We start from the raw sequence: 17,475 nt of genomic DNA on the forward strand, positions 1-17,475 counted from the left end.
GGTATCTTCCCAACCTGGGAATCGAACCTCCGTCTCCTGCATTGTGGGTGGATTCTTAACCACTGAGCCACTGGGGAAACTCCTACTAGCTCTCATCTTATACTCTTGATAGTTTGCATTGGCAAAACACTTTAAAGCTTACAAAAGAATAGTACTCATGCATTTCTTTCTACTGTACTCACGTAGGTTCAACCCTACAACCTACAAAATTGGCAGCTCTACACCTTCATTGTCCAGTTGAGGAAACTGTAGGTTCAAGAGCTCCAATGATCTGGTAGAGGTCACTTTCTTGGCAAATGACAGAAATGTGACCAGAACCTTGGATTTCTAATGCCAATTTCCCTTTGAACCTCAGCTGCTCACTGTTGCCACATACTTTTTCTGTCTCAAAGACTTCATATATACTCATTTTACCCTTGCTTACTTGGCCTCTACCTCTTATCCAGTTCATAAATTCTCCAAGGTTTCTCATTGTGTGGCAGAACATTGTGGTGTGTAACGAGGTTAGCTGGTCATCCCAGTTCTTCATAAATTAAGGTTGAGATGGGAGCTATGTTCTCAGGATAGATGTGGAGGTATGACCAGAATAGACTGATTTAAGCCAATGTGAAAAGTCTCCACCTGGTGCAATTTGAACTGGAAATGTACTTCATCTCCTTTGTAGTTTAGTCCTGCTGCCCAAGATGCCCAACAATAGAAAGGATCCTCCTGAAAGGATCAACTTTTGTGAAAATCTTTTTGTTTTCTTTTTTGTATATTTCTTTCATTCATTTTCTTTTCCTTCCTTCCTTCTTCTCTGTCTCTCTCTCCCTCTTTCTTTCTTACCTAATAGATAGATACTTGCTGCTGCTGCTAAGTCGCGTCCGACTCTGTGCGACCCCATAGATGGCAGCCCACCAGGCTCCCCCGTCCATGGGATTTTCCAAATAGATACCTAGTGTACAGTTAATCTTTACAAATGACCCCAACTAATTCTGTTCCTCTGTGTGTGTACATACAGTCCCTCCCATCAAGAGTCAGAGTTTGTGTTTCCTCAATGAATCTAGGTTGGGCCTAAGAAGAAAGTAATTTGCTGACACCTCAAAGCTTGGAAACTTGGTTGATTCCTTTAAAGCTATAAACCACCATGTAAGAAATTCAGGTTACTCTGATAGAGAGAATGACCATATGGTAAGGCCCTGGAAGATGAAAGGCCTGTAGAGAAACAATAAGGAGCCAATCACCAAGAACTGTCTGTAGCCCAGAGGCTATCTGCTTGCAACCTCATAAGAAAAGTCAAGTGTGACTGGTAAAGAAACCACCAAACTGGTCCTTGCCAATCCAGAGAATCATGAAATATAACAAAAATATTAGCTTCTTTAAGCCACTAAGTTTTTAGATGGTTTGTTATGCAGCATAATTGGTCACTCACACCCTAGTCTGAATGTTCAGTAACTATTATCTAGTCTGAAAAACTGGGCCCCAAATAGGCCAGTTTGGGATAGATTTTGGTGATCTAAAGTGGCATAATGGTAAATGGTATATGGTGGTTAGTAGGTAGGATAATGAGAATTTAGGCCAAAAATGGAATAGGAATCCAGAGAAGGAAACTATGGAGGAAGAAAAAGTAATCTTTTTTTTAGGATTTTGTATTCAGTTCTATGTAACTCTGATTCCCTTTCTGTGTGTCAGGCTTTGTTAAAAATAGAGAAAAAAGTTGCCTTTAACACAGGATTGTCGGGCCTAACACTTCAAGGAGTGCATCTGTTTTCTTTTTTGTGTTGATTTTTGGGTGCAAGAATTAAAAAGTAGATTCAATTAAGAAAACTCACCCAGTAATTAGAGAGTTGGACCAAGCAAATAATCACATTAAGTCAGTGGATCTTTGTATGTCTGGAAAAAAACACAATTTGGAACATAGAGGGCATTGGCTATCTTTTTATTTTCCAATTAAACTGATAAGGGGCCCCCCTCCACTAGATCCAAGTAGCTAGGGGGCAGGTATAGACTGCCTTATACATACTGATGGGTTGGCTCTGGGTTGAAACTGTCTTCCATCCAAAGGAGAAATTCTGGATCATCACTTGTCCACCTATTATTTATCCTTAGAGTGTCTGTCTATCTGGAATACCCACAAAACCTTGGATAAAGCTAAGAAATTTGGAAGAAACATGTAAGTTAAAACTAGCTCAGAGTCACTTGCTTCTTCTATTTATTTATTTGGTCTGAGATGATTCCCACATTCACTTACCATATGGCATTAAATCATTCTGGTCCTTGAGTTATTATTACATGATTCAAAGAGTATAATTTACAGAATTGCCAACCCAGGCTGCACTCTGTCCCACACCAAAAAAAGACCACAAGGAGGGGAGAAGAAAAATGACTGTTTCCTGGTAGCCCATATTTACGCAATTTTCTCCCACCACAGATTGTTTTGGCAGTCTAGACAGAGTCTTGTAAAATCCTTCCCTGATGTCATCCACATCCTTCCTTGATAAGTTCAAAATGAGTCCGGAGCAAGTATGGCTCCCCTAGCAATGTCATACAAATAATTAGTGCAGCGCCACCCCTGAGAGGCCTGTGGACCCCAGTGATTTCCACATGAAGGGACAGACTGATGAGCTGGTCAACCAGATTATGTAAATATGTGGTGGAGAATGCAGCTGCTGAAGGGAAGAAAGAAACACACATATGGGTATTTCATGTTTTAAAAGAACTTTGTGGAAAACAAAACAGATTAGAAAGAGAAGGAGACTAGATTCAGGGAAAGAAAAGATTAAGGAAATTATTTTCTTATTGAAGCCAGGGACAAACTCTGAAATGAATGACTTCTTAAAAGACAGCTTAAAATTGTGTTTCTAAGAGAGTACATTTGATCTTATTTCTATTATTTTTGTAGAGGAGAAAATGTCTTTAGGTTAGGATTTGAAGTTCAGGTTATAAGAGCTGGAATTTATTCTTGGATCATTTTATTTTTTTATTTATCCATCACTAAGAAATTACACACACCAACACATGTATAATAGGATAGAATATACAATCAATGTTATTATTTTCTAACAGTAGATAACAAAATTTACAAGACACATTTAAACAGTTATCAGGCTTATGGCCTTGGTAAAAATCAATTCCGGTTTGTTAGAAAAGAGTTGTTGGATCAGAACACATAAGGACAGACATATTTCCCTATTAAAAGCTTGAAAATGTTCTTTGTGCTAAATTTTACTTTTAATGTGGTTATATACTTCTGGCCTTAAAGAAATTGAAAGAAAGACTTCTCAAGCCACAGTTTTAATATTCTCTTCAATTTAGTTAAATTGTCCCTCAAAAAGAAGTTATATGAAAAGGAGTAAGAAATGTTCACTATGTTATAAACTTCTAAGTTTATAAAGTTACTAAGAAACTAGACCTGACTCAGGCCTTTGATGTTAGTCTACAACTACTATTTCTTTCATTTGCCTTGATTATCTCTCAGTTCTGGGGCTTAATATTTTATCAGACTTTCCACATGGCACAGTGGCTTAATTTTACCTCAGCTCCAGCCAACAACAAATTCCCAGATCACCTAGGGAAGCCATAAAACTGTATGCTCTATTCTTCTCCAGTAGAGAGTATCTTGTATATTCTTTATGTTTTTAACAGGCAGTAAGCTCTTAAAAACCAATCATGATGTCTTATCCATTTTGGTATCCTTAGGACATGATTTAGTCCCTGATATCTAGCAGCATTTGTTGAAAGAGTGATATGAATCTCTGATTTCCTACCTGTTCATCTTATATCTACCTGCTTTATCAGATTGCTTGGAAAATAGTGAGCCTTAACAAATATTTTTGGATTAAATGAATACTGCTTGGTTTGTTACAATGAGCATAAATAGTGTTTGTAATTTTAAGTGAAAAAAAAACAGAGAGAAATAAAGATATCTTTGAAAACACATATACATTGTGATTATGTCCTTCTAAGTTCAACATTTAATTTAGAGACTAAATTAAGAATACCTTCTTAATTAAAAATTTGTGACTACATGGAAAAGTATGCCGAAGTGTCATTACTCATGATAAAAATAAAAAGACTTTCCAAATAGCTACACCGGAGAAGCAATAGTAAAAGCAATTATTTTACAACTCTTTGAAAAAAATCCATTTACCTATAAACAGATGCATTAAAAAGTATTTAATAATAGTTTAAAGAAAAGTAACAATAGGTTATTAGTTAAGGATGTGGATTCCAAGTAATATTAGTCATGGATATACAATAAATACATACAGTAGATATTTATGATAAATAAATCTAAAAGTAGCTTGTTAACTGATCTTTCTTTCATTTACCTATCACATTTCCACCCTTCCTTCACTTAACCAAGATTAACTGAGTGAGTACTATTTGCCAAAGGACTTATGATATTTACACCTTAAGAGAAGAAAACCTATATTTTTATTGAAATACAGTTGATTTAGAACACTGTGTTAGTTTCAGGTGTAATTCAAAGTGATTCAGTTATATATTATTTTTCAGATTATTATCCACTGTAGGTTATTATAAGATACTGAACATAGTTCCCTGGGCAATACGGTAAATCCTAATTGCTTATCTACTTTATATATTACTGTATATTTATTGTATCTGTTAGTCCCATGCTCCTAATTTACTCCTCCCCCACTCCTTTTCCCCTTTGGTAACCATAAGTTTGTTTTCTATGCCTGTATGTTTCTATTTTGTACATTTCTATTAATTATTTTTTAGATTCCACATGTAAGTGATATCCTATAATATTCATCATTCTTTGTCTGACTTATTTCACTAAGTATTATATTCTCTAGGTTCATCTATGTTGCTGAAAAGGCAATCGTTCATTCTTTTTTGTGGCTGAGTAATATTCCATTGTATATACATATACCACATCTCCTTAAGTCGGTCCTCTGTTGCTGGGCACTGGGGTTGTTCCCATGTCTTGACTAATGTAAATAGTGCTGCTGTGAACATTGGGGTGCTTGTATCTTTTCAAATTAGGGCTTTCATCTTTTCTGGATATATACCCAGGAATAGGATTTCTGGAAAATATAGTATGTCTATTTTTAGTTTTTGAAATAACCACTGTTTTCCATAGTATTTGCACTAATGTACATTCCTTCCAAAACCTAGGAGAGATCCTTTTTCTCCATGCCCTGTCCAGCATTTATTATTTGTAGACATTTTGGTGATAACCATTCTGATCAAGGTAGTGATACCTCATTGTGGTTTTGATTTGCATTGAAAAGAAAACCTATTTAAGGCATTATTCCATAAAATTGGCTACCTACCCAACTTAACCTTCTCCAGGCATCTAAGTCTTAAACTAAGAAGAGAGAAAGACAGACAGACAGACAGGCAGGCAGAGAGAGAGAGAGATGTTCATTATAACACATTTTTGTGTCACCAAAAAGATTAACTACTCCCTTAGTGCCTCTCAATAGGTAAGAAAATAAATAAATTGTGATATATTTATATGATGATCTAGGTCAGTTAAAATCATCAAGAATGTATGTAAAAATAATAATAATATGTGAAAAGTAAAATTATATACTGACATATAAAATTAAGAGCACAAATAAGATGACAGCATATGGATACTACTATATACATATAAAATGATGAAAACTAATTTGGTAGTACACATTCAAAATTTATTTTGATCATGGCCTCTGGGAAAAGGGATGAGGAATGAGAGAGTCATCTTTAAGAGATACTTAGATTTATCTACAAGCTTTTGTTTCTTAAAGAACACTGAGAGCAATTATGACAAAACATTAACAGTTATTAATTCTAGGTGGTAAAAATATAAGTATTATATTATCCTTTGAACCTTTGTATATTTCTCCAATAACATATTGAAATGAGGGTAAACTAACACTAACACCTACATTACAGTGGTTCATAGCCTCATGAGCCAGCTCAGGACCCTGGTCCAAATGCAGAAGACACTACAGTGATGCTTGGGGCGGGGCGGGGGAGGGGGGCTCTCCTTTGTCTGCAGGAGCAAGGCTGCTCCTGTCTTTCCACTGTAGCCTGTTGTCTTAATCCATTCCAGAATGGACTGGGAGGCTTATAAACAATAGAAATTTATTTCTCATAGTCTGGAGCCTGGGAAGTCCAATATTAAGGTGCCTACAGATTTGATGTCTGGTGAGAGTCAGCTCCTGGTTCATAGATGGATGTCCTCACATGACAAAAGGGCAAGGGAGCTCCCTGGGGTCTCTTTTATAAAAGTACTAATCCCATTTTTGAGGGCTCCACCCCTGTGGCCTGATCACTTCCCAAAGGCCTGACCCCCTAACACTATCATATTGGGAATGAGGTTTCCACAAAGGGATTTGGGGGGAGAGACACAAGCATTGTCTATAGCATTTGTCCATGTCTGTGGCCTCTGCTTTCTGTGACAGTGCTGCTTGTCTGGATACAGCTGCCTGAGCCCTCGTGGCTGCAAAGCCACAGGGTAGTCTGAGGTAAGGGCCAAGTGTGTGTGTATATGCATGTGTGCTTGTGTGTGCATATTTGTGTGTATGTGGTGTAGGTCTTGAGGAAGCAAGAGCTAGTGGAGTGAAAGTTGTCCATAGGACTAAAGAAGGGCCTTGTTGGGATTTTATCCAAAGTGCAGCTGAATATCAGGGATCACGCTGCTGTCCTATTCATGCCCAGTGCCTTACAAACCTCACCAGGGCCCGAGCAAGAGGCATTATCCTCAGACGCCAGTGGCCAGAGTGGCAGTTAGACAGCTGAAGGAAGAATGCAGTGTGCTAAGAGCGCTGTAGAAGTAGAGACACATGATGTGGGAGTGCAAGTTAGGGACACATAAACCCTGCTTGAGGGAGGCTCCTTCTGGAAGCACAGGCCTAGCTCATTGAGAGCATGTCCACAGCATACTCTACGGCTTATGGTCCCGCTGGCTTCTGCTACTTGGTACATCTGGTGTCACGATGCAAAGGGACAATGCATCACCAAAGTCAGCACAAGAGGAACATAAAGACAAAGTTAACTTTCTTCCTGATGTCCTCTCAGGACCAACCTGCCCCCTGCTGCCACTGTGATCTCTGTTCCTCCTGAGGAGACCCTTCATCAAGAGGAGTAGGTCCAGGCTCCTTAGAAGAGCAAACGAAGTCCTTTTTGGTCTGGGTCCTCCCCGTCCACGCTCCCAGGTACAACATTCTCTGTAGTCCTTGAGGTCCTCATTGTTCCCTGAACATGTCACACTTTTTCTGGTCTCCATTGTTTTTCCTTTCCACATGGTGTTCTCCTGGCTAGAATGATCCTTCCTTCCTGCCCCCTAAAGGGAATACTTACCCATCCATGGAACTTTCCATGATTTCCTAAGCAGGGAGGATGCTTCCATTCACCTTATAAAAGTCTTTATTGTAAAAGATTATTTGCAGGTCTGTTTTCATGCTAGACTGATTTCCCCAATGTCAAGGACTTTATATTATTAATTTCTGTATCCCTTGCATACCAGAGAATAAGACACAAAATGGGCATTCTATAAATATTTGATGAATTGAAGTAAAGATTAATCCTCAAGGGACAAGTTCCAGAAAGTGTTTTTTAAAAGCCAAGAAGGAATAATCTTCAGCATTAACTGTCTTCCTGGGTTATCTATGTCTTTACTGTTCTTCATTAATGTAGCCAATTAAGAGTTTTATTAACCCTAATAAGTTCAGATTGAAAAATGCAGGAAAACAACTTTTCTGAGACGCAGTATTAAATAAGTGAGCATTACAGTAGCATAAAGAGCTTGGTGGTGGCAAACCACTACAAGAAAGTCTTCTAAAATCCCCTACATAAAAGAGAGGGCACAATGATGCCCTCTGAAGACATACAGTCTCAGAAAAATAGCTGATACACACTATGCATTAGATATTCTTCTAAGGGCTTTATTTGGATGACCTTTCTCAATACTCCTTACTGCATTTGAGTTAAGTATTATCACAGCACCCATTTAACAGATGAGAAAGCTGAGGCACAGAGGCTGAGCAATTTGTCAGTATCGCATGACTAGGAAGCAGGAATTTGAGTCCAGTCAGTGTGGTTCCAGAGACTAAGCTTCAAGTCAATCTCTACATTATATTGCTCTTCATTACTTCCTGTCATTAGTCACCAGTATTTCTTCTTTTTTGTGTGAAATTTATTACTGGATATTCATTTGCTTTATGCCAATGTCACTTCTCAAAATATTAAAGTACTTCCATGGCAGTTGGTAAGCAGGCACTGTCCTGAGATTCCTGAGCACCATTTCATTATTCCAGTCTTCTTGGCTCTACCTTTGGGATATCAGCCTCCCCCTTGGAACACACACACACACACACACACACACACACACACACACACACACACACACACACACACCCCCCACAAGAATAAAGCCTTGAGGGACTTCCTGGTGGTCCAGTGATTAGACTCTACACTTCCAATGCAGGGCGTGCAGGTTTGATCCCTGGTTGGAGAACTAAGATCTTGCATGCCATGGGGCATGGCCAGAAAGTAAAATAATAATAATGAAGCCTTGAGTGATCATGTCCTCTGCTCCAAGTATGTGGCTCCAGTGGTGCTGATGGCATGGTATCCATGTAATTCTGGTTGTTAAATAACTGTGAATACAATTGCTAAACAAAATGAAGTCAACCTATGAACCTCAGGCTACAGATAGTGGAAGGCTGGCAGGGAGAGATGCAGTGGGTTCAGGGTTGGGAAGTAATCGCAAACCTCTGCCTGACTTCAGGGGGACTGCTGCCTGTGAATAGAACTTGGACTTTGGACTAGATGAATATGGGTTTGCCTTTCAGCTCTACCATTCACTAACTACATGGCTTTGGATAAATGACTTAGCTTTATGGAACCTCAGGTTTTCACTTAGGGATGATGCTAATCTTTCATGGGCAATATTAAGAGTTAAATAATAAACATACCTGACATGCTTAAATTAGGCTTTGACATATAGCCGTTGCCCAGAAGATGTGAATGTGCTGGACATTATAGTTATTATGTAAAAGACAACATAGTACTGTCCACTGTATAGGGTGGTTATAAGCTCTGAGTCAGTCTATAAAAGTAAAGTTATCAGAAACATGCCTGACACATGATAAGCTCAAAATATAAATGGTGGTTATTATTTTGTTATAAGCCAATTCTATTTAAAGTTTGTAATTTATGTGCTGTATTCTTTGAGGATATACCTTCTGTTTTAGACTTTTTTCCTCTTAAAAAATTCTTTCTAGACTGAAACCCTGTGGAATATTTCATAGAAATAGACATTTTTGCTTGCCACCTCTGTATAAAGATTTAAATCGTAATACAGCTGATATAGCAGTTTATATGATATTTATGCCTTCAGTTTGTAAGGTTGATGAAAATCACTTTCAGCTTAGGAAAGTCAACCAAAACATCTCATTTGTAAGATCTATCACAAACACGTTTAAATATTTTGTTTTAATACATTCAAGAAATGGAGAGTGGGCTCTCATTCTGAGAGAAACTTATCCAAAAAAGAGGAGAAAACAACATTAGCTTAAATTTGTTATCAATTGATTTTGACAAAAAGAAAATGAAAGTTCAAATGGAAAATCAGAATGGGATCCTCAGGGAGAATTTTTATTTTCCTTCTGGAACACCAAAGGGAGGACTTTAAGGAATGGGATGGGGAGATTAGGGCACTGATCACGTGGATACCCACAAACAAGATGAAATCCCACTGAAACCTTAGTTGCCATGGGCAACCAACACTGAGAGAAAGGGTTTTCTGGTTCTAAAATGATGTATTATTACATATCAACTGAAAATACTGAAGGGAGAATCAGACAGTTGATGCCAGTCCTGCCTCTGCTGTGGGTCGGAGCTGTGGCCTTAGGTAACATGGTTTACCTCTCTGCCTCTCAGAACCGTGATGTATAATGTCTGTTGGTTAGACTTGGTGCTTTTTAATCTCCATTTTCAGTTCAGTTCAGTCACTCAGTTGTGTCCAACTCTTTGTGACCCCATGAACCGCAGCACACCAGGCCTCCTTGACCATCACCAACTCCTGGAGTCCACCCAAACCCATATCCATTGAGTCAGTGATGCCATCCAACCATCTCATCCTCTGTCATCCCCTTCTCCTCCTGCCCTCAATCCCTCCCAGCATCAGGGTCTTTTGAAATGAGTCAGCTCTTCGCATGAGGTGGCCAAAGTATTGGAATTTCAGCTTCAACATCAGTCCTTCCAATGAACACCCAGGACTGATCTGCTTTAGGATGGACTGGTTGGATCTCCTTGCAGGCCAAGGGATTCTCAAGAGTCTTCTCCAACACCACAGTTCAAAAGCATCAATTCTTCAGTGCTCAGCTTTCTTTATAGTCCAACTCTCACATCCATACATGACCACTGGAAAAACCATAGCCTTGACTAGACGGACCTTTGTTGACAAAGTACTGTCTCTGCTTTTTAATATGTTGTCTAGGTTTGTCATAACTTTTCTTCCAAGGAGTAAGCGTCTTTTAATTTCATTGCTGCAATCACCATCTGCAGTGATTTTGGAGCCCAGAAAAATAAAGTCAGCCACTGTTTCCACTGTTTCCCCATCTATTTGCCATGAAGTGGTGGGACCGGATGCCATGATCTTAGTTTTCTGAATATTGAGCTTTAAGCCAACTTTTTCACTCTCCTCTTTCACTTTCATCAAGAGGCTCTTTAGTTCTTCTTCACTTTCTGCCATAAGGGTGGTGTCATTTGCATATATAAGCTCCTCTAAATTTAAGCTTCGAGTAAGCAAAGGTAGGAGGTGTTTAAAGCATTTCTAACACTGCATGCGCTGGCTTCATGATGAGCAGATGGTTTAATTCAATTAACTCATATTTATTAAACACCTATTATATGTGACATAGAAATACAAAGATATAGATATAAAAGGCAATATAGATGTGAAATGCAAAGATAAATTATGTTTTCCTCAGAAGCTCCCATTCTAATAGAAGGGAGAATAGTGTAAATATTAATAATCTACAGCACGTGGTAGTAAACACAACAAAGATATTGCTACCCATGGAATCAGATGAATCAAGAGTCAGAGACACTTCTGGGTCCTCTCTGAGTGGAGTTATAAGGAAAACTATTGAGAATTGGGACCATCTACAGTCAATAAAAGTCACGAGTAAATCAACAACCTAGTCGTCTCTCTCAGTTGATGGTCTCATATATGATCGGCTTCCCTGGTGGGTCAGACGGTAGAGTCTATCTGCAGTGCAGGAGACCCAGGTTTGATCCCTGGGTTTGGAAGATCCCCTGGAGAAGGAAATGGCAACCCACTCCAGTAATCTGGCCTGGAAAATCCCATGGATGGAGGAGTTTGGTCGGTTGCAGTCCACAGGGGCCACAAAGAGTCGGACAGAACTGAGCAACTTCACTTCTTCACTTATATGATTGTGTGAAGTGGCCCCTATGGAAAAAAGGCAATCGTTTGGGTGGGTATTGGACATTTAAGTATTGTTGCTACTTAAGTAGTTTAGAGCTCTCTCTGGGCAGTTCTTGCAGGGTTCTCTTTAAAACATTTTATAAACAACAGGATGAATCTCCTACTGTCTCTATAGCTCTATAGCACTTGGTTCCTTCTGCTCCCACCAGGGAGGAAAAGACTGACTTAAAGCTATTTTCAGCAAGTGGCACCTGTTAGACATCTGAGTTACCAAGCAAGCCAGAGCATACGTTTCAAAGGACCACAGTCAGGACAGCAAACAATTCTTACGTGGTATTCTTGAAGAGCCAAAATTGCTTCCAAAACTACACCAATGTCATTTTAAATTTCCAGGGGTGACATTTATTCCACACCAGAAAGCTAATCCCCTCTTATAGCAAGCAGCCAGCCTCTTCAACCCAAAGTCTGGCCATTGGCTTTAGTCTCAAGTAATTAAAAACAACAGATTGCTTAAAAGATGGATTTTCCTTTCAACAGTTGCTTCCCCTAACCTGACACAAAATTGGAACACCAGGAGGATATAGTATAATCTGTCTCCTCTTATGTAGGAGATATTTAGCAATAATAACTGTAACTACCACATTTGGAGGCCTATTCTGAGACGGACTCTTCTATCACAGACATTAGCTAGCCAGATCCTCTTGATTATCTGCAATGGCAGGTGTGTACTATTTTCCCAGGAGCCTGAGGCTCAGAGATGTTAATTGATCTAATGACAGTAATATGGTAGCTAAACGTTACAGTATGTATCCAGCCACTGTTCATCCTAAATGCTGGTGGAGTGTTTAGGTTTCTTAAAGTGATAGCCACGAGAATGCAGGCAGGGAATTCGAGTTCCTCAGTCAAAGACCCTCTCTCTCCTCTGCACATGACTCTCCTGAGATCCAGTTACTCCGCAGAGATGTAGGTCAAGAGATTTATATTTTGGCAAAGCAGAAAAACCATTTGTACATTTGTCACACATTTTGTTGATCTTATCTTTGTTTGTCCCTGTTCATATTTACCTGTGAATCGTGTCCCGAGGAATATTTGCAAGTATGAGCCAATACTCTAGCAAGAGTGGCTGTCCATTGACCTCAGTGTTAAAGCGGAAATATATCCCGATAAAGGGGGAAAAGTTTGGGTTCTGGACGTAGCCAAATGTTATTTCAGGTTATAGCACAACTTTGAAGAGTCTTTTAAAACTTTTTCTTGTTTAAAACAAAATATAGAACTTGATGCATAAATAAGAACCCAGAGGGATGTACAAAGATAGCCACAAAGTAAAATCAATGCAATTTAAACTATGAACACTATATCAGTTCTTCTTTTATATTATATATTCTGCAGTGGCAGCAAAAGATGTAAGCATTTCATCAGTCTCAAATATTCCATTGTTTTCAAATTTATATATATATATATTTATTATTTTACTTAGCCTATTGCTTGAAATTGCATCACTCAATCTTGTCAGATGTCTTTTCCCAAGAATACCTATAAAACTCTTTTTGTCTGTTGTCTTATATATGTATTTAAATATATTTTGCCTTTTCTGTAATGTGTATTCGGAGGTTTATACTGGGTATGTGAAATGTCGTCAAATGTTATAAGTTAAAAGTGGAATAAAGGAAATAAAATCAGGGGCAAAGATTAGACAGAAATAGAATAAAAAGTGCATTTCATGGTGACTCACACATACAGTGGAGTAGGGGATACAGTAGGGAGGCAATCTGTCAGCAGCTAAGTGAAGATAATGTGATCAGTTATATAGTTCAGAGTACATAAGATAAAAACTGACTGATCAGAAGAATAATATCTGTTCTTGGTAGTGAGATCAGTTGGGAATTTCTCCCAGGAGTCATCAGAAAAAGGATAATGTGTGATTTGGAAATACATTTCTGATGCAGAAAATACATTTCTGATGACAACTTTAGAATCAGAAGCTTTTTCTTATAAAGACCCCCTAATATATATTGATGCACTCCTACTGAAGTTCAGCTTACTGAAAAGATTACTTCAGAGATCTTCAAACTAATTACAATTTTCTTGAGTGAAAGAAAAGTCAAAAAAATTAAGGATGAACCATGCTGATCCTTCTTTGGTAATGAAGACTCACTCCAGCTTTTAGCTGAGCTCAAGTCCAAAAGCTTTCAAGCATCATGCAAGGGTTTGTTTACAACTCTATTGGTTGACATGGCTATTTAGTTCAGTTCAGTTGCTCGGTCATGTCCTTGTTGCCCCATGAACTGCAGCCAGGCCTCCCTGTCCATCACCAACTCCCGGAGCTTGCTTAAACTCGTGTGCATCAAGTCAGTGATGCCATCCAACCATCTCATTCTCTGTCGACCCCTTCTCCTCCTGCCTTCAATCTTCCTCAGCATCAGGGTCTTTTCAAATGAGTCAGTTCTTCGCATCAGGTGGCCAAAGTATTGGAGTTTCAGCTTCAGCATCAGTCCTTCCAATGAATATTCAGGACTGATTTCCTTTAGGATGGACTGGTTTGATCTCCTTGCAGTTAAAGGGACTCTCAAGAGTCTTCTCCAACACCACAGTTCAAAAACATCAGTTCTTCAGCGCTCAGCTTTATTTATAGTCCAACTCTCACATCCATACATAACTACTAGAAAAACCACAGTTTGACTAGACGGACCTTTGTTGGCAAAGTAGTGTCTCTGCTTTTTAATATGCTGTCTAGGTTGGTCATAGCTTTTCTTCCAAGGAGCAAGCGTCTTTTAATTTCATGGCTGCAATAACCATCTGCAATGATTTGAGAGCCCAAGAAAATCAAGTCAGCCACTGTTTCCACTGTTTCCCCATTTATTTGCTATGAAGTGATGGGGCCAGATGCCATGATCTTAGTTTACTGAATGTTGAGATTTAAGCCCACTTTCACTCTCCTCTTTCACTTTCATCAAGAGGCTCTTTAGTTTTTCTTCGCTTTCTGCCACGAGGGTGGTGTCATCTGCGTATCTGAGGTTATTAATATTTCTCCAGGCGATCTTGATTCCAGCTTGTGCTTCATCCAGCCCAGCACTTCTCATGATGTACTCTGCATATAAGTTAAATAAGCAGGGTGAAAATATACAGCCTTGATGTACTCCTTTCCCGATTTGGAACCAGTCTGTTGTTCCATGTTCAGTTCTTGACCTGCATACAGATTTCTCAGGAGGCAGGTCAAGTGGTCTGGTATTCACATCTATTGAAGAATTTTCCACAGTTTGTTGTGATTACACAGCCAAAGGCTTTGGCATACTCAATAAAGCAGAAGTAGAAGTAGATGGTATTCCTATCTCTTTAAGAATTTCCCAGTTTGTTGTGATCCGCACAGTCAAAAGCTTTGGCATAATCAATAAAGCAGAAGTAGACATGGTTATTAGAAAGATGGTTTTTAATACAGGTAAAATGATCCATCATTGTATATTCATAGCACATTATTATGCTTAATGTTGGTTAAATATAACATATTGGAAATGGGCACTCCCAACTGCATTGTGGAGACAGGGTAGATATTGAGATTATAGTGTCTCTTATCCTATAATCTGTTTATGACTCTGGGTTGGTCCTCACAAACCACAGGTCTTCCCCAGCTCTGTCAACAGGGAGCACAGGATGGAGGTGGAAAGCTGGAGGGGGAAGGGACTTGCTCCTTCCTGTGTGTTTGCTGCCTGTCAGAACGGATTCTTTACTTAGCAGCAGCAGATGCTTCCATAGCAGTTGGTTCCAGTTTGCAATTTTCTTATCTTGCCAGACGCAGATTTCACCCCATCAGAGGTCAGAGGGACCACAGCAGACACATTCAATACCTTCTCCTCTTAAAAGACCCTTCCTCTTAACTGCTAACTTTTAATAATCCCAACCTGTTCCTCAGCCTTAGTGGTAGAAGCTGCTTCCTCTAATCACTACCTTTGAAATACCCTAGTGTTCCTTTTAACCCACTCCAGTGTTCTTGCCTGGAGAATCCCAGGGATGGGGGAGCCTGGTGGACTGCTGTCTATGGGGTCGCACAGAGTCGGACATGACTGAAGCGACTTAGCAGCAGCAGCAGTATATATATGTCAATCCTAACCTTCCAATTCATCCCACCCTTCTTCCCCTCTTGGTGTCCATATATTTGTTCTCTATGTCTGTGTATTTCTGCTTTGCAAATAATTTCATCTGTATCATTTTTCTAGATTCCACATATAAGCAATATTATATGATATTTGTTTTTCTTTTTCTGACTTACTTCACTCTGTGTGACAAACTCTATGTCCCTCTACATCTCTGCAAATGGTACAATTTCATTCCTTTTTACGGCTGAGTAATATTCCATTGTATATGTTCCACATTTTCTTTATCCATTCTTCTACTGATGAACATTTAGGTTGCTTCCATGTCCTGGCTATTGTAAATAATGCTACAATGAGAATTGGGGTGCATATTTCTTTTTAAATTATGGTTTTCTCTGGTTATATGCCCAGGAGTGGGGTTTCTGGGTCATATGGTAGTTATATTTTTAAATTTTTAAGGAAGCTCCATACTGTTCTCCATAGTGGCTGCATTAATTTACATTCCCACCAACAGTGTAAGAGAGTTCCCTTTTCTCTACATGTTTTCTAGCATTTACTGATGACCATTCTCACTAGTGTGAGACATCTCATTGTACTTTTGATTAGCATTTCTCTGATAATTAGTGATGCTAAGCATATTTTCATGTGTTTGTTGGTCATCTGTATATCTACTTTGGAGAAATGTCTATTTAGGTCTTCCACCCATTTTTTTGATTTTGGTTTTTTATTTTTTATATATACATATCACATCTTCTTTATCCATTCATCTGTTGATGGACACTTAGGTTGCTTCTATATCTTGACGAGTATAAATAATGCTGCTATGACATTAGGGTGCATGTACCCTTTGGAATTAGTGTTTTGTTTTTTTTTTCTGATACATACCCAGGGGTGTAATTGCTGGGCCATATGATAGTTCTATTTTAGTTTTCTTGAGAAACCTCCATACTGTTTTCCACAGTGGCTGTACCAATTTATATTCTCATCAACAGTGTATGAGGGTTCCCCTTTCTTCATATCTCAAAAAGTGGTGCATTTTGGGGCTGAATCTGTGAACACTGCTCATAGTAGGAACTTTTTTTTATAGAATTCATATGTGAGACAAGGAAAAGAGACAGTGAAGAAAATATACCAGAGGGGGGCATTTAGAAAAGGCTTAATTATTTCCATTTTATCAATGAAAACTGGAGGCACCTTCAGTGACTTGTCCTAAAATACATAGCTAGTTGAGTGGCAGAACCAGGATGAAAGCTCAGGTTATATATCTAGAAAGCAGCGCCCTTCTTTTTTTTTTTTTTTCTTACAGTATCATGAGATTTCCTAAGCCAAACATCATATACTGTGCCAGTTAAAGTTCTTGGTTGTAAACACAAAATTTTGCTTTGGTTAGTGTATACAGTAAAGAGATTTATTGGAAGGCTGTCAGGTAGTTTACTGCATGGATAGGGAAGCTGGAAAATCCATTTCAGAAAATATTAATTGAGATAGTCATGGTCAGGCCAAACACAAAGACCTATTAGGGCACTGGCATTGACACTTGTGGCCCTTGTAGCAGCATTGGCTGTTGCCACTGCTGTTCTACTAATGTTACTGATCACAGCTTAAGTGAGTATCTGAAAGTCTTTGTGTCATTTTTCAAGTCCCAGCTAGGAACCTTGGTCATATCCTCAAGTCACCAGGTGGTTGTTTAGAAAAGAAACATCTAGGCCTGTATACTCCTTCTCACCAAAGCACATACATTTGGGGGGAGAGAGGTGGAGGGCTCCAAAATGAAATGAGGTTATGATTGTTGGCTAGCCAGAAATAACAGCAAATGTCTGCTGTATGCATTTTTACCTGAAGTGATCTCATTTTCCTACTCTATTTGAAGTTCCAGGTGGAACATGCCATTCTCATTGGAAACATGTAATGGTTTGAGAAAGAATGCCAGGGAGATGAAAGTGAGGAATGCCCAGCTAGATCCAGGATATTAGCTAGTGCAGTTCATACTCTGAG

Source organism: Cervus elaphus, chromosome 29 (genome assembly GCF_910594005.1).
Source record: "Cervus elaphus chromosome 29, mCerEla1.1, whole genome shotgun sequence".
Classification (NCBI taxonomy): Eukaryota; Metazoa; Chordata; class Mammalia; order Artiodactyla; family Cervidae; genus Cervus; species Cervus elaphus.